The sequence below is a fragment of the Genypterus blacodes genome, unplaced genomic scaffold, assembly GCF_046128005.1.
Source record: "Genypterus blacodes isolate CSIRO-AG114 ecotype Tasmania unplaced genomic scaffold, CSIRO-AGI_Gbla_v1 ptg000065l_1, whole genome shotgun sequence".
Taxonomy (NCBI): Eukaryota; Metazoa; Chordata; class Actinopteri; order Ophidiiformes; family Ophidiidae; genus Genypterus; species Genypterus blacodes.
Genome location: NW_027466877.1, coordinates 124,513 through 143,169, shown reverse-complemented (window position 1 = coordinate 143,169; position 18,657 = coordinate 124,513). Strand labels below are relative to the sequence as shown.

Here is an 18,657-nt window from a genome sequence, read left to right as displayed (position 1 = left end):
GGAGATGTTGGAGAGGGGGGAATCTCATTTTGGAGCGGCGCTCGTCTCCCCACGCCGCTGCAGCTGCATCCACTCTGCACGACTTCACCCGCAGAGAGGCAGAGGAGGAGGCCTTCATCAGCCTCTGCACACACTCAGGTGGCTGCTTTGTTCCTTCTCCTCTTCATCTCTTTCATTCTTTCCGTCTGCCCCTCTCCTTCCTGTCTCCTCCCTGCCGTCCACGCCTCTCCTCATCCCTGTATCTCCCGCTCATCATCTCTTTGAGAGTCTTTGCGGATAAGAACAAAAGTCACATTTCTACTTTATTTGCACTTATTTTTAGACACCAGAATCCATTTTTCTTCTCCTTCTGTGCCCCTCCTCCTATAGGAAGCCTCCAGGGGGGAGGCAGGGAGGAGCAGAGCCACAGCAGGCAGGGCTCCTTCATGTGGCCCCTCTGCGGCTCCCCTGCAGTGGGGCTGGTGTTTAATCAAGCCCCTGGCTCCTCCTCCCAGCGGGCCTGTGCTCCTCTGACCCTCGCCATCTGTGGAGGCTGCCTGCACTAAACCCACACTCTATTATAAGATACCTGTCCTTGAGCTCTCTCGCCGTGTGTGTGTTTAGCTGGCTTTGCTAATCCAGTGTGTACCTACTGTAGATCATACACGCTCATGTGCACGCCACACACACACACACACACACACACACACACACACACAGCTCAGTGATGTCATACAGAGGAGAAAGTATGTTCCCTCTCTAAACTATACGCACGCACACACACACACACACACACACACACACACTCACACACACACACACACACACACACGCGCACACAACGCTCAGTGATGTCATACAGAGAAGAAAGTATGTCCCCCTCTCTAACCTATACGCACACACACACACACACACACACACACGCACACACAATCCTACTCTGGAATGATCATGGGAGAAGTGTAGGCAGGACACAGAAGACAACAGTCACAATCAAGGACACATCAGTAATTTGCTGCAGCTCTCTGTGAGGCCTGGAAACGATGAGCTCAGGAGTTAACACACAACATTGTGAGGTTTGGGTGGTAATTACACACACACACATCCTGGTGTCCAGTTTCCCCTCATCATTTTTAAAAAACGCAAGGCGAGAATGTGCTGCATGTTGCCCGAGCCCGAATGGATCCTAAAGCAGAGAGGAACAGAGAGGAACCAGGCAGGGAGGAGGCACAGTGGAGGTCCGGGTCTGAGACGGCCCCATGGCACAAATGTAGCTGTGTGATGTTTGTGCGCCTGTTCAGTCCACAAACAAACCAGCAGGAATGTAACTTCCTGTGCCGTGTGACAGAAATGATCCACAGCCTCATGAACCTTCCAAACCACAGCAGGAAGCACAGATATTTGTCTAATGGCTCTTATCCTTTCTCACTCTTTAAACTCGTCTGAGCGATCGAGGCGGCGGCGGCTGTTTCTCTGCTCTTCATCAGAGGGTCTTGACCACAAAGAAAGTCTTATCAGTGGCGTGTGCGTGGCTGATCTTAAGCCGGCGCTGATGGATTTGGCTGAGAGCTGGACGTCTGACTTTTTAAGCAGATCCATATCGGGGTGATTGAACGAGCCGGGGCCCCGGTCGGTCGGCCGGCGTTTGCGGCGTCAGCGTTGTTATTGCTTACCTGAGGGGAGACGCCGACACGAGCTGGGGTGACGGATAACACGCCGCAGATTTCCCCAAAGGAAGAAATGGAGCTGGTAGGAGAGCAGAGGAGGAGGAAGAGGAGGAGGAGGAAGAGCATCTATATGTGGGGGCTACTCCAGTGCTGTAAGTACTCATTACAGGCTCAAGTGAACACTTCTTGTATTGCAAATTGTGCTGCTTTTCAAGTAGCAGGACTTAGTGTGGCCTGTCTCTGAAGGGAGAACAGTAGGGCGTCTTCTGCTCCAGGCAGGTCCAGACAATTATCACGCTCAGTCTAGAACAACTCCAGACAGCATCGTGAGCTGCTATCAGATTTAAGCCTTTAAATGTCAGAAGTCTTTGTCTCTTATCCACATAATTCCATTCCAAATTAAAAGAGCTCAGACTTTTTAAACTTCATAACTCTGATTTGAGAGATTTTCCCTCCACAGTCGGAGGATTAGATGCTCTTCTCCGCTTTGATCTCCTTGGTTTTTTTGAACCCTTTGAAAACCCATTAGAGTATCATCAAAAACGCATCCACATCTGGGCTAGCAGCCCGGCTCAGTCTGCACTTTCATCCCTGATTGTCTACTTGTGGACAATTTTTTGGACGTCGCTGTGAAAACCCTCAGATCGGAAGCAAATTGATGCTTGGCCCTTTTGAGCGGCGATGACTGCGTGAACTTTACAAAGACACGATCTGAGAGATGTGCCAACGCAACACGGGCGAGCAGCAGAGACCTATCGGCGTGTTGTGACCAGCGATTACCTCAGGGCGAAGGGGGAGGAGCCAAGGTGCCGTCAGTTCGGAATTTGGCGTGTGATATGTAGAAAAGCAAGAGGCGTTCCTCTCTGTATACCCCAGGACTAGATATCATTGTTTACAGACTGACTCAAGATAAACACACACACCTCCCTCCTTACATCACTCTGACACCAGCAGGTGATAAAGAACAAAGATGCAACTACAAAGATGACCTGAACACATCTAGTAGGACACAGCATTTGGCCATTTTTTGTTTCAAGCATTGTGCCATCCCGGTCCACAGAGGCCGCAAAGGGGAGTGTTGATGGAGAAAGCAGCCTGCAGGATTAGGCTGACCACACTCAGACAGCCCTCAGAGGTGGACCACAGGGATGGAAGGAATGCTGTTTGTTCAAGTCAGGCGTGGGATTAGATATCCGTTAAAGCCAGGACGCGCTGGAGTGGACCGCAGAGAGACGAGGCGGCGTGGAGGACAGAGAGGGGACGGACGGTAGAGAGCAAACAGGCATCACCCGTCGCCACTGAATTCAGTTCCATGAGAGAAAGGCACAAAGGGAACGGAGCAGTGACATCGTGTGTAACACTCAAATCCCTTTACTTTCCCACATTGTGTTTGTGACGATCAGCAAACAGGGCTGAAATGCTTTTGCGCCTCATGATGGGCTTTACAGACTCTAACCAAACAGACAAATCAGGCTCACGTGTTCCCTCACACTCCTTAAATCAATTCACTTTCAAGGAGATCAAATTTGCTGAATACATTTGCGCTCCTTTCCAGCAGCGTTTTGTCACAGAAGACAAAATTTTCCTCAACCCAAAAATATGTCAAATTACCCACAAGCCTCTGATGAGACGAAGCTTTCACTTTCACTTTTTAAGCTTTGATTTTCCTCTTTTCATCTGATTTTTTATTCAATCGAGGGAAATGTGAGATTAGCCAAAGCTTTCCTTTACTCCGGCTGCCTGATAAAGAACCTGCAGAAAGCACAGAGAGAGGAATCTGGAGCGGAGAACACGCGGGCTAACATGCTATAGAGTGTTTGCTTACGGCTTTTTTCATTACCCAGTCTATCAGCATGGCAAATAAGAGCCGCGACCCCTCCTGACCCCGGCTCCTGACTCAGATAAGCACTGCAAACACACGGCCGAGTGGCTCAGGGAGTCGCGGTCACACACGGCGGAGCCCACTAAGCCCGCCGGCCTGCCACACTGACAGACGCCAGCCCAAGCTCTCGAAATGCCCCGAATGTTTGTGTATGTGTGTGTGTGTGTGTGAGGGGAACAAGCCAGTAAGCGTGTGTGTGTGTGTGTGTGTGTGTGTGTGTGTGTGTGTGTGTGTGCAATCAGGCATGACTCCGTCTGGGTGCTGAATTGATAAGTGAACCAGCGTGCACAGCTTTTTGCTCGTTCGTCAACACACATGCGCGTGTGTCACGTCCTATTTGTAGCAGGGATGTTGTTCCTGCTCGCCGTGCTCCCCCCCCTGGCCCCCCGGCCCCCCGCACCCCCCGCCGTACCATCACCACATCGGCAGATACATCACTCTCTGTGCTTTATGGCTACCGCGTAAACGAGGTAAACAAAGCCCTGCAAAAGAAGAAGCCATGTTTCTTTTTTATGGCCCACAATTTTTCTTTTGGGTTTGAGGAAACGCCGCGCCTGAAATATTAGGCGGCCGCGGCGTGACAGCTGGTGAGGAAGGAGTTTTATCCCAAACACTTTCTCAACAAACTTTTGTTATATATCTCACGGTTCTCTCCGCTCGCAGATTCACCTTTCTCTCTCCGCAAACGGGAATCTGGCCACAGTTTAGCAAAAGCTACACCAGCTACTCGTCACCTGAGAAGGAAGTCAACCATGAACTACTGCTCCAGCTTTATTCAGAACACACACACACACACACGCTCACGCCGAACTCTCTCACACACACCGCGTGCCCTTGAACGTTTCCCAGCAGGCATCACTTTTCCCAGTCACCTTGCCGAGCCTTATGGGAAATGTCATCTATACAAACACATTCATCACTGTGCTTCATTGTGTGTCCCTTCATGTTGACATTGTGCAAATTGTGCTTTGTCATAACCTCCGACAGGAACATCAATGAGCGCGTCTGGATTCCATCATTCTGTAAATGTTGGAATATTATTATCACAATAGTGTTCAGAGTAAAATACTTAATGTTGCCACTTGAAGTAGCTTTAATTCAGCAAGCTACTTTTAATGAAGAGCTTGTAATGAAGCTAACTGTATGTAGCTTGGCTGTATCTTAGCTACTTTAAATCATGGGTAGCTACAGTTTTAAAGTAGCTTCCCCGGCCCTAGGTGAGAGCTCAGCTACAGTAGCTCAGCTCTCGTCCTTAAGGTCACAGTGAAGTTGCTGACTGCAGCTGTCCACTTCCTCTGAGTTTTAAGCGTAAAAGCTGCTGATCCACGTCAGCACGTTTGCTCGCTGTCTTAATGCAGAACGCTCCGTTTGCTTTGGTTGTTTGGTTTATTGGTTTTATGATTCTGTTGGCTTGAGCGGTGGAGGTCAGGAGGCCTGGATCTGCTGCTGCTGCAGGGAGACGACACTCCCACCCACAAGTGAATGTTATTACCTCGGCTGATGACAGGGTGTGTGTGTGTGTGTGTGTGTGTGTGTGTGTGTGTGTGTGTGTGTGTGTGTGTGTGGTCTGTGTGACAGTCAGGGAGATGTGCTGCTGTGATTGGAGCGATGTGTTTATGATAAGAAGTACCAGTGAAGTTATGATGCATTAGATGTTTATGGTAAATAGAATTAGCAGCCTTTCTCAAAATGAAACTGTGGATTTGATTCAGAGTAAAACAAGTTTGAGTTCCAGTAGATTCAGTAAATCAACAAATGTAAGCATGTTCAAGAGCGTAACAATGCCTTAAATTTGACAAAAACACAATAAGTTATAATAAAGAGAATAGCAAATACTCTTTAAAAGATGAAACCTGATTTATTTGTGAATTTTCAATCGTTTCAAGTCTTGGCTGAAGTTGTTGACATAGTTTGGGACCATGTGTGTGTTTCATGTCCACTGATACTCACTCTCATTGCACAGTTTGGGAACGTCTGGGAGCCCTGGTCTGGATGTATAGTGCAGGAACGAAGGATAGATAAGTAAACCCATGCAGAGGAGCTGGTTGAGGTGATGTAGTGGTTTGGTATCTAATCCTGATGTCTGGACTAATGCAGGCAGTTTCAGCTCTCATCTGCAGCGTTTTACACAAAGACTGCCTCTTTAAAACGAAGCTACGTTTAGTCGGCTTCTCTCCCGTGTGCAAAGTGAAATATTTCATTCTTTCTCCGGCGTATGGTAATTTGCTGCACTTAAGCAATTACACAAACAAAACAGCTGAAGAGTACAGAATGTGTGAATGCTTTTAGCTGGGTCATATTTTCCTACAGGGAGAGGCAGAGAAAAAAGGAGGGGAGCAAGCTGTGAGATGGAATTTCTTGTCATCCATCTCAGGGGCTGCCATCTCAACTCTCCCTCTCCCTCTCCCTCCCTCTCTCTCTCTCTCCCTCTCTTTCTGTCACTTTTCAGCAGCTATTGTTCTGGCTGCGGTGATTTTTCTTTCCCCCCTCCTCAGACACGATAAAGCAGTGCACAGTCATATCCCCCGCACAGCTCCGGCAAAACAAAGAGGTACAGTGAAAAATGAAAAGCAATTTCCCTCCCAAGACCGCCCCACCTTACACAACCCTCCCTCCCCACCCCCACACCCACACACACACGGAGAGAGTCACTGAGACTAATATGGAGGTCAAATGCTTAAGAGTTGCACCGTTTGAAAAAGTTTGATGTTTCTGTTCTGACTTAAAGACTTGAGCCCATGCAGATCTGCTCCCGGGTCTTAGAACTTGAATTTGTTCACCCCAAGCAGAAAAACAAATACCCTGGATGATAATGCAATTTTCCCAGTGTCCACAAATGCAACACATACTTTCCCTGTATTTCACCCAAATTATCTTTGCGCAATCAAGATAAAAGGAGCTATTTCTGTCCTCATCACAAGGAGGGAAAATGGCAACGACTGGCGCTGTAAACGACCTCAGACGGGCGATTCAGCCCTGCCCTCCCGAGAGCGATTGGGCCGATATGACACATCTATTTATGAGACGTCTGTAATAATTTTGGACTCGGTATTCCCACCGGAACCCAGACGCATTTTGAAAATGGTATCCTGTCCCACGGCGAGCGATGTAATGACGGCTAATGAAGGCGAAACAGCCGAGCCTGTTTATCGGCTGTCATTTCCTGCTACATCTCTCTCTCTCTCTCTCTCCCTCTCTCTCTCTCCCTCTCTCTCCCTCTGCTTGCTGTTCCAGGGGATTACACGGGGGATGAGACGGCCCCCGTGTTTGCCCTCCTCACCGTCCATCTCGCCTTCTCATCTCATCACCTGTCACTCTTTCTGCCTGCTAAACTCCGTCTCAGGTTTTCCCCCTCATCTCTCCTTCCTTTTACCGTAGAAGATCTCATAACATTTGGCATTTCCTCTTTAAGCATTCAGCTCACACACACGCTCAGGCTGATAGGAAGCGTGGCGTCTAAAACCTGTCAGTGCTCTCCCACACAGACGCAGATCACTGGCATTCTGATGATGCAATACATTACGATAATTCCTAGGTTGAGGCACTTTGTGGTGAAATCGTTTCTCAGGGAGAGTTTGGAAGAGAAGTCTGTTAGAAGAGAGGAAAACTATTCATCCAGCATAGATGGTTTAGGTATAGGTATGTATGTTTGTATGGATTGAACAGTAAGATAGTAAGATTGTAAGATTGAACAAATAATTGTTTTGTGGGGCTTTGATTGGTCTTTCTTCTTCTGCAACATGCTGACATGAATGCTTAACAACATTTATATTTTCCACCCACACACTTTCTTGGATATGAGTGTGAGCAAAGCCTCCATGTTGGTTGAAGGTTGCCAGTTCAGCCATGATGCTGTTGGCGTTACAGTAGCAAACTAATGAAAGTATGAACCAGTGAGTGTTCACAGGGTTCAAGCATCTCGGCTCAGCCAATCACAAAGGTCGCTGCTCATGGATATTTATCATCCTACCCCTGGTTCACCTATGAAAAGAAAATCTGCAAAAAGAGCAGGCTTTCAGCGCAAGGGTCTTAAAGAGACAGTAGCTTATATGGAATGTTTTCACTCAGTGGCGCAGCAACAGCGACAGAGAGCAGAGGTGTTCAGAGCCTGAAGACTTTTTCATTTGCTGCACAAACGGAGTCCTCCAGTGTGTAAACGTGGCTCCTGTTAGCATAAAGCCCTGGTGAGATTAGGCAAACTAGCTCTTCATATTTGCGGTCAGTAATCGATCTGTTAGTAAGCTGATACAGATAACTGTTAGACAAACATTGATCCTTGAACTTCATGCAGATTTTAGTCTCACTCTGCCACAAAATGTTTGCTTTTAAACCTCGGCCTGAGCCTTTGATATAGAATAATGTTAAACTGGCACACGAGAGAAGGAACAGAAGATGAGTGATGTGTGTGTGTGTGTGTGGGGAGGGGGGGTTGGGGGGGGGGGGGGGTGCCACTGGGCATCTGCCAGCAGCTAAAGCGATGTGGGCAGACTGTGTTGTTTCAGCTTCATCCATTCCATTTGTTATTTTCCCTCAGCTGTGTCGCCTTCGTTCCTCTCGCTCTCACACTGACCTCCTGCTGTCGGGTTCAAAGTCGCTCCCGTGTCATGGTTCATTCCCAGTTTTCCCCAACAACTCGGCAGGAGGAAGAGGAGGAGGGACCCAGAGACGAGATGAGAGGGTAACCACGAGAAAACACACGGGGACGTTGTGATTGTTTCTTTTAGACGAACGCTGAGTGCAGTGGAATCTGCTTAAAGCCCCACAAAGACTCTTTCCAAAAGTGATCAATAGGTTTCAGACAGATTATTGGGCCGGCGCTCCTCCGCCGGCTGACTGGGTGGGCCTCTGTGATGTCAGCTGCACTGGGGGGGGGGGGGGGGGGGGGGGGCCTCAGTGAATGGGAAATCAATGGGAGCCAAGTGCAGATCAACAGGATGTGAGTCCCGGGGAGATTCTTCTGCACCGACGACCTCAGCCTCCCAGCCAATCAGCTGTGTGCTTACCGATCAATAACCAATCAGGTGGAGAGTGACTGTTAAACCTTCAATGAGCCGTTTGCAGAAGGTTTGTTATACTTGTTCAGCTCAAGTGTTGGGCTGAATCTCAGATATGAGATGTGTGTGAGTGTCAAACACACTTTTACCCCAAAATCCAGACTGATGGTTGAAGAAGCTGTGTTTTGGTGCAGTGGTTATTCCCCCAGTGACCCCTCAGACAGGGTCCAGGCCCTGCACCTGACGCAGCACCTGACCCGGCCCTGCAGGCGACCCTGAACACAGCAAATAGGTTCATGAGTACGGATTCATCTGGAGGCCAGCAGCTCAATTTGGGAACATCATAGGCGGTGGAGAACAGTCAGGATGGCCGAGCGGTCTAAGGCGCTGCGTTCAGGTCGCAGTCTCCTCTGGAGGCGTGGGTTCGAATCCCACTTCTGACAGCACAGTTTTGGCTGACCAGATGATGGCTTTGGTGCCGTGTTTACCACATTTGCCTCACATCCAAAACTTCCTCCAGTCCCCACAGAATTTGGTGAAACACACAGAATGACTTTCAGGAAGCTGATTGACCTCAGTCCTTTAGTGAAATTCATCATTTGCTTCTTTCAGTCCCTTCATTGCATTTAAACTCTGCCTTTGTGACATTCAGAGGATTTGGCAGCACATTTCTGCCACTGACACAAACAGCAGCTGTAGTTTTGTCTTCTCGCTACTTAAACGCAAACACGGCGCTCTTGCTCTGCCTGCTTGTGTCGTATAGCAGCATGAGGCACGGAGGTGCTGCAGGCCCACATGAACAACAAACACCAGCTGATTCAAACAACACACAGCTGATTGGTTTTGACGCCAACCACTGAACAAATTGAAGATCGATGATAAATCCAACCAACATGTCCAAATGAATGAACAATATTGACTTATTGACTGAAATGAAGGGTTAAACAGCAGAATGTCCTTCATCGTCCGTCTCCCAGGGGTGCCGTTAGCATTTGACCAAATAAATCCATTAGCTCGGCTTTTATTGCTTGAATGTACAGCATCAAACTAATTTCACTCTTTGCTATTAAGTTTCTATTGGAATCATCAGATTAATCAGCGTCCTGTCATGTGACTTGAGTCTGACCCAAGGTTCGAGTCGAACAAGAATCCATTTAATCACATCAGTGGAGTAAATATCAAAGCTAGAGTGGCAGCTATTAAACCATGTCTGTGTCCTTTCATTTGTCTGTTTACTCGTTAGTCTGTATTAGTCCCTTTGATTCGCTCGTGGCTCCTTTGGACAAACGAGCGTCCTGCTGGTCTCGGATGATTCCAGAGGGTTTCTGGCTTCTCCCTGGAGGATCCTGTGGCGAGCCGCTCTGGCACAGGCTGGCTTTGGACCTGCCAGGCCTGGTGTGTGGTTTCTACTCTCAAATATCCCCGGCTCAGCTGGTGGTCAGGGCAGCAGATTTCTGGATGCAGCGGCTTTGAGGGGGAGCCTCTGCACGAACAGACCGGAGAGCCCGGCGCAGCGATTACAGCTGCTCGGGTTTGGCGGCTGCTTTTGTTTTTCTTGGTTGTTTTTTTTTCTTGCCTCTGCATCTTCATTTCTTTTCATAGTCCTGAAAACTCCCAAAACACTTTCAGAAACACTTTATGAAGAGCGATACTTGAGAGAAACAGTTTGAAAGTAATGGACTCACTTTATATTTTTCTCTCTTTGCTCACAGCAGAACCGCCTGTTCAAATGCATTCATGCTTTTTTTCCCCAAATCATAAGGCTTTTCTTCCCTCTTCCACCCCCCTGCTAAGCGTCCACGTCGCCCCCCTCCTCCCCTCGAGCCCCTGGGACTAATCTGCACGGTCAAAGGTTAGGGGTCGGTCACTGGGTCCCGATCCTGAGGAACCTCCCGGGCTTGGATCGCTTCAGGTCTCCCTCTCTGTTTCACAACATTCAGCTCCGTAATGCCTCTCATTACTTCTCCAGTATAAGGCCTCCTCACCCCCTGTCAGCCCCCCTCCCTCTCCCCCTCCCCTCACCCACCACCTCCAGGACTTTGGGTTAAATGGAAAAGCACCGGCCTGGAGGGGGCCTGAGGACTAACAGGGGTCTCGGCTATGCTCCGCAGCCCAGGACCGGACTTATTCCCCGGGCAGGGAGGCCTGACCCGAAGCCTGGGGGCCCGGGACCCGCGTGAACCGGCTTTAATTATATTAGCAGCAGTGTTTAGACCCTTTGGCCTTGGCTTTCAGAGGCACTTTAAGTCAGGACGGTTTTCATCACCAGCTGATTTGAAGGCGCTGCTTTAAGCTCCCCTCAGCGCCGCCATTTGTTAGACCAGGTCGCGTCACAAATGAGGCGGCGACAGGGGGGCAGGGTAGGGGGGGGGGGGGGGGGTTGTTCTTAATCTCTCCATCACAGCTGCTTTTGTGATGAGACGCTCCTGAGTGACAGTCACGCTCTGACCGAGTTTCATTTAGACAAGCTGGGTGGTCAAACATGGACTGGCTGAAAAATATGGGAATGGGAATGCCAGCTTTGGAAAAAATCCATAAATATTCCAAAAACATAATGACTCTAGGTAGAACTTCAAATTCAGTGTGGAGTAAGTTTGAGAGTTTGTTGATGTTTGTGCTGAGGATTGATCAGGTTCAGGGAATCGTTCCTGAATCAAACTTTGACCCCAAGAATCAGAATCAAATTGAATCGGAGCATCCCTGAAGATTCAACAGAAATGCTGGCATTCCGCATTTTAACTTTGTCGACTTTTGAAAACTTTACCAATGTTTTTTGGTGTGAAACTGTAGAAGGAAGCAGAGGCGCTGAGGCGTCCTGCTGCCCTCTGGGTCTCTGTGAGACTCAGTGAGTCTCAGTGGGGAAATGACTGCTGGATTCAATCCCAGTTGGAAATGCTTTAAAAAATAAATAAAATAAAACAGGAATAATTACCAATCACTTGAAAGCATGAAAATGTAGCGCCTACACATGTAAAGCAGCGGCGCTCGGTGCATTATCATATCCCAGAGGACTGTTGAGATGAAATTAACATTGTGTTCCACCTAATTGCTCGTCTCTGGCAGACGAGCGCGGCTCTCGCTCAACCTTGCTTTTGTGAAACGCTGCTGATGCTTTTTGTTTCATGTTTAAATCAGCGTATTTACACATGAAAAGATGGAGCTTCTCCGGTAATTACGCTGATATTTGCCGTCGCTCTGCTCGCTGCCGCGGCTCCGCGCCGACATCAATTGTGTTGACAGACACAAATCATTGAAACACTTTGTGCGTCAGAGCTCTGCGTCGTGTCGAAGCAGAGTCTGGAGGTTAATGGGGTCCGCGCTAATCAATGCTAGCATTTTCGCTAATTCTAATTGCTTGTGTAATTCACTAAGATATAGTGAGTGGGGGTGTGGCGCTGCTCACTGCGCTCAGCTCCCTCCCAGTTGCATTAATAAATACAAGCTTTTAGCAGCGCTACAGCAAATGAAGGCACTTCATTGTATTTATGGCCCCAATAACATTAAAACATTAAAACTAGATGTTGGCTAAATGTCGTTTCCAACTCTCTGAGACGCCCGCCTGTAAATCAACTCACGCTTAGAAGCTTTCTTGGCGAAGTGTGAGGTGGAGCGGAAAAGGAACAGAATGGAGCGTCAGGATCCAGTTTCTGAGCCAAGGGACCAGAACATCAGGTCGAACCCTGAAACCAGCGCCACTCCACTCCGCCCCCTCACACGCCACGCTGGGCTCACAGGTCACAGAGTTCAAAGGGTAACGGATGAGTTTCCAAATCAGTAACAACCTGTTTGACAGGAATGAAGACCAGTGGCCTCTTTCATGCCTTTTCAGGAATTTAGGAACTTTGGGAATCATGAAACATTTTTTTTCTGATCTGTTACACAGAGACTCACACACACTGTGACAGTAGAGCAGTGATAGGTTTCCTGCTGAAAACCCCTTCAGGTCCTTTTAGTGTCAAGATTAAAAAGGGTCCCTCTCTCCCTCTCTCTCTCTCACACACACACACACACACACACACACACACACACACACACACACACACACACACATGCCAGGGTCAGATAAAGACTGAAAGAAGACGTCAAGATGTAGCGAGCCAGGAGGCGAATAGCAGCTGCCCGAGTTAAACAAGAGCACACATCAAAGCCCAACACCTGTGGACAGTGTGGGTCTAATGCTGCGTTCAGGAGCCCTTGGGATGGTGGTAAATACCAGATGATAAAGTGGCACCAAGAAGTTCAGGGAGTTTGAGGGCCTGGCGGAGGAAAGAGCCCAAAGCCGGAAGTATGTAAGACGTTTGAGGAAAGCTAAGCTAAAGGAGGCGCTGTCTCTTTAAGGCCCCGCCCACTTTCTTCTATGTCAATCGCTGTTTTCTGCACAGCCAAGTTCCAGAAACATTACCTAAGTGTAAATAGGAGGACTGGGATGTGTGTGTGTGTGTGTGTGTGTGTTCGTTCATCCTCTATATGTGTGTGTCTGGGTTTTTATTAGACCCTGTTCTCTTCCTGCCCTGTAATATCTTTTACTAATAATCTGAGGCATTGAGCTTTGAGCCGGTTGATTACTTTCTGTCTTTACATTTCAGGAGCGTTTTTCTCTCTTGTGTGAATGTAGAAGCAGGTCAGATCTCTGGCTGTCGAGGGTAAAAATCGATAAGAAAAGAATGAGTGTGGAGACCAAACAGAGTCTGAGGCACTTGATCAGTTTGCTCGCTTCACTTCCTGTGAACTTTAATGCTACATTAGCATGCTGCTGGAGCTGGGCTGCGTGTTTCCTGCTCACTGACCCTGTACCATCAGGTGCACACTGTCTCCAAGCAGGAAGGAAGCGAGACGTCCGTCGGAGGAAATGGAACCTGTAGGAATATTCTTTAGAATGAATCCTGTGGATTTTAAAATCGGACAAGAAAGGTTAAAAAAAACCTGAATACTGAAACTTAATGGCAAATAAATGGGAGAAACTCTCTCTCTGTCTCTCTCTCTCTCTCTCTCTCTCTCTCTCTCACTCTCTCTCTCTCTCTCTGTCTCTCTCTCTCTCTCTCCCTCTCTCTCTCTCTCTCTCTCAGTCTCTCTCTCTCTCTCTCTGATGTCGATTAGTGTGCCGAGGCTTTAGGGGTCTGAAGAACTGCCTCCTCCAACCAGCTTAGGTGAATCAGTTGCCATGGTGATTGCACCCAAATAACCAACAATGGCATGTTAATAATGGTTATTACAGTATGAGGACCGTGCCAAGAAAATGAGAGACTTCACTTCTCTTTGGAAGGAGTAAAAGAAAAAAAAGAAAAAGAAAGCTGCTCACAGAAAATGTCAGAGGTGACGCAGGGTGGACGGCGTTCATCACGAGCAGAATGCCAAGTGTGGAACTGCGTCGCTCAGAGGGAAAACGAATTACAGCTAAATGGGAGAAGAAGTGGGATAGAAGAATGAATATACGAGACTAGACTGGACTAGACTACTGCCATGTTTGATATAAATGTCACTCTGGTGTTTGTAAGGATGAAGAGTACCTGTAATTGCCATCTGGAGAAGAGGGCGTGAACTTGTTGCGTTGCGTTCGTCAGCGAGGATTCATTTGAAGGGAAGAAGGTGAGAGGCGGTGATGACGAAGGAGGGAATAAATGCAGACATTGATGCCTTTGTTACTGTATGTAACCTGTAAGTATGTGTTTAAAGCCACACCCGTGTACTTCAGGCTTTTTCGAGTGGCCTTAAAGAGACAGTACACCAAAATGAAATTGAAGCAACGGTGGTTGATCCTCAAAGGTGCGCAGGAGATGAGTGTCAACGCGTCACAATTTTTCTACAATCTGGTGGATTTGGGACTAAATTGAGGAAGGAAACCTCAAGGGAATCTATAGACTTTAAGTTTGCAATTTTTTCAGAGCGAGACGTGTTGAAGTTTAGAGTAAAGGCGGCGTTCCATCTGCTGAGTCTGAGTACAGGAGACGGTGAATCACACAGCGAGCAGGCCCAGCAGATGAAGCATTTACCAAAACCTTGTTTCATATTGACTAATTTGACAAAAAAGCAACAAGTAAACAACAAATAGACAAAAGTGCCTACTCTAGAAAATGGTGAGGAACATTTCCCTGTATGGAGGTGCTAATGGACATCAGAAGTCTGCTAATGCAGGCCGGAGCGCTGCTTCCTGTCTCCTCATCTCAGCGCACCTCCTCCATTGATATTCCAGCTGTTACGGTCTTTTGAAGAAGCTTTTATAACGTCCTTGTTTATGGTCCGACGGCGAGGCAGAGCGATGATGAAGATGCGAGGACGGGAAGGGAAAGCGTGTGGTGGATCAACCGTCTATCCCCCCCCCCCCCCCCCCCCCCCCCCTTCCCCCTGCATGCAGCAATTACCAGCGTTAGCATCTCCTTGTCAGCTCTCTGCCTAATTAGTGCCAATGCTGTGTCGGTTTGCTTTCACTGTTGCCATGGCGATGGTTTTCCTCCATTACCCCACTAATAGAACAGAGGAGGGGATGTAGCATTAACACAGCCACTTTTCATACACCCACATTGTTACATAAGGAGACTCAAACTTCACAGGTCCACCCTCAAACCTGGCTCCAGGAGCTGCTGACCTCAGGGGAGGAACCAGGAGGTGAGGAGCTTTGACCAGAAGACAACAGGCAACACTTTCATACCTGCAATCACACCGGAACATAACCTGCAATTATCTTTAATACGATGAAATGAAATGAAACTACGTGAAACAACAACAGCTATTTTTATGTAAATTTGAAATTATTATTATTATTATTTTATCTCTTTATTGCTGAATTTGTCCCTTTTAATTAATATATTATTTTATTACTTTATATAATAATACGTTAGTGTTTTTTTTGTTTTGTTTTTTGTTTTATTCTTTATGTTTACTTTAATAATATGACTTTACATTTTAATCTTTATCATCTTCTACATTGGTCCATTGATATTATTATTTATATATAAATGAATAACTTTTTCTCTACCTGACGTTTTGTCAGTCAGAAATGGAAAGAAGCACTTTAAGCTGCATTTGTGTCTGAAAGGTGCTTTAAAAATAGTCTTGATTGATTGATTGATCGTGGGTCACATTGTGATGGTGAACGTGTTCCAGCTCCACGTCTTCTCAGAACCCCCCGACCTCACGTCCAGCCTGAGACGTGTCGAGGAGCGCAGGAGAGCGGCGAGCAGCCTTCACTGTGTAATATCTCCTCTGGCTCCTTCCAGAAAGTTCTCTTTGTTTTGAAAACACACTCAGGTCCCCGGCGGTCACATTCAGACGGCTGCTGAGACGCAAATGTCAAAGTGCGAGGGGTCGAAGCCCTCAGAGCTCTCCCTCTCTTTCTCTCTGGGATGAAGTGAGAGTGAGGGGCGTCGCCGGGAAGCTTTAAGCCGCTGTCACTCAGCGTCACTCCTGCTATTTAGATTCCAATTACAGCTGTCAGCTCAGTCTGCAGCCTCATCTGTCTCTGTGTGTCTGTGTCCCCCTCACACACTCTCCTCCTGTGCTCCTCAACACTGTGCACTCCTTCTTTTCCCTCTCTTTATCCGTCGGTAGCCTTCCTCCCTGTCAGTCACCATTACCTTCCCCTCGGCGGCGGCGATTCGATGCTGCTCGTTTCGCACGCCGACAAAGCAGAACTTCCTGCTCGAAGAGATGTCAAACACGGTGAGGGAGAACAGCGAAGCGACGCCGACGACAGACACGAGGCGCGATGGATGCTCCAATGAAGGGATGAAGGGATGAATAGATGAAGGGAGGAATAGATGAAGGGATGGATCAGTTAGATTTAAACCCGATTGGTCAAATCCACATCAGGGTGATTTCAGTTCCATTGTTCTCTAGTTGGCCCAGTTTCAGTTCTCCGCTTTTTGGTGCCCTTTATCTTTTAGTTTTCATTTTATTTCAGTTTAGCTTTTAAAAAGAAAAGAAGAAGAAGAAACCCACAGAAGGTCAGAGAAGACGAAATGTACCAAATGTAATGTAAATGTAGTGTCGTCTTCCTCTTTCTCTCTTATTTAAAAACAGAGTGACGCCTCTTCTCCCCGGCTTTAGCTTCACTAACACTGGACATTACCCAGAGAGAGAACATTGAAAAATCGTGAACAAAAAGTAATTGTCTTGTCTTCTGTGTTCCAACTTCTTTCCAATCTAAAAGTGTAAACGGAAGTGGGGCAGGCTGATGGGATTTAAATGAAAAAACTCAAAGATAGAAAGAACAAATTATCGTTTGCACCTATTTTTATTCTACTTCGGTTAGCTTTGGAGTGTGTAATCTTAATTTAAGTCCACTTCTGGTGTCCCACTTAAAGTTTGGCTCTTATGAATGAAATGCCTTTGTGTTACGCTACAACCTGCTGCTCCTGTGGTGTGGGCACTGACGGCCAGGCATGGGGTCAGAACTCACAACCATCAGGACCCCTGGGTCAGAACACGGCCTGACTTATGTGTACGTAATAAGACCTTCAGATTATGAGACTGACGAGTGTCCAAGTGCTCCAAGGAGGCTTGGAGGACGCAAGCAAAACCAAGACCATGTTTGCGTCGAAGCCTGGTTGACAAGTTCTGGACCCTGGCAGGTCGTCCAGATGGAGGAATGGAGTCCGACGTCCCCTCAAGGGTCCGTCCAAGAGATTGGCGTCTGCCCGGCTCTCAGGCTGGGTGAAGGGGTCCATGGATGGAGGGATGGAGGAGAAGGTTACCCTGAGGGAGAAAAGACATTCATCAGGCCTGCTGACAGCTTCTGACTGACCACATCCTGCCCCCCCGCCCTCTGAGGAGGTTCTGATGATGGCCGAGGGGCGGAGAGGCTGGGTGACATTTGGCTCCTGGCCGCTGGCGTTTGGAGGGAGGGAGGGAGGAGGGAGGGAGGGAGGGATAGAGGAGGGAGGAGAGAGGAGGGAGGAGGGAGACCCTGCCCCCTTTGGCGGATTAAGGAGCTCCATGATGCCAATGAATATCTCACTGGCTGCTCCATTATATACCTTTCACTTCATCAGCTTTAAAGGTCACTGTGTTGCGTGTGTGTGTGTGTGTGTTGCGTATGTGTGTGTGTGTGTGCGGCTCTGTCGTTCTGCGGTCCCGACCCGCCTCTGCCGCCCGCTCTGGAAGATCCTGTTGAAAAAAAGCGAGGTCAGCTTGGGGTGAAACGCCATCCCGAGCTCTCAGTCAACCACACACACACACACACGCACACGTACGCCAAAACAACGTTGGATGAAAGCAGTGCTCAGAGTCCTGATGTGTGTGAGCGCCGCTGGGTGCAAACGCAGCTCCATCTGTGGCTAATAATGTTTAACACGTCGGAGGCCTCACTCCGCCGCAGCTTCTGCCACTCCATAAATCACACACATCTGCTCCACCGATCCCCCACTGCTGGATGCTGGTGGCAGGGAAACACACACACACACACACACACACAGCTAATGTGTATACACTCCGTGGTTCACCCACACACATGCACTCATTTATCACAGCTTAGTTCGGCCTGCATCTGTGTGTTTATGCGTGTGTTTGTGCAGGTGCCTGGCAGATATGCATATACTGTACGTCTGCTCTGTGTGTGTGTGTGTGTGTGTGTGTGTATGTAAAGTCACTTATTGTGTGCAGCAGTCACATCACATTTGCATCATCTGGAATGACTCGGCTCGTTTAATACTCTCTCACACAGTTTGATGAATGGTTCAGGCACTCTCGCTGTCACACACACACACACACACACACATCCACACACACATAATTTTCTTTTTTTTACTTGGCTGCATGATTTGGTAATTTCTTTATTTCTTTCCTTTACGACTCCAGCGGGGAGGAAAAACAGCAGAGTGAGTGAGAGTGAGAGTGAGAGTGATGCATTGTGGGTCCAGCTTTCTCACCTCAGGGGCACCCACAGGCCAGGACGTCTGTTATTTGATGACATCATCATCTCTCAGTCGACAGGCCTGTGTGGAAAGCAGGCTGAGGTGACGTTTGTACTGTTTTCCTCTGCATGTATGATGAAGGTCATGTATGTTACATGGACGTGCGACACGGCTACATGTGACATTTAAGCATCAAACTTTTTGACACGTGTGCACGAGACATGTGTCGTCCTACGTATGAGCAACGTCAGATTCGGTCTTAAATGTACAGCAGCGTTTGTTTTTGC

At 48.0% G+C, this 18,657-nt stretch overlaps 1 non-coding gene across 1 annotated transcript; it reads left to right on the top strand.

Moving 5' to 3' along the window:
- The first annotated feature begins 8,882 nt into the window (after positions 1-8,882).
- On the top strand, positions 8,883-8,965 carry trnal-cag (transfer RNA leucine (anticodon CAG)). The gene has a single exon. It is a non-coding gene; the product is annotated as a tRNA-Leu (tRNA).
- The last annotated feature ends 9,692 nt before the right edge of the window (positions 8,966-18,657 follow it).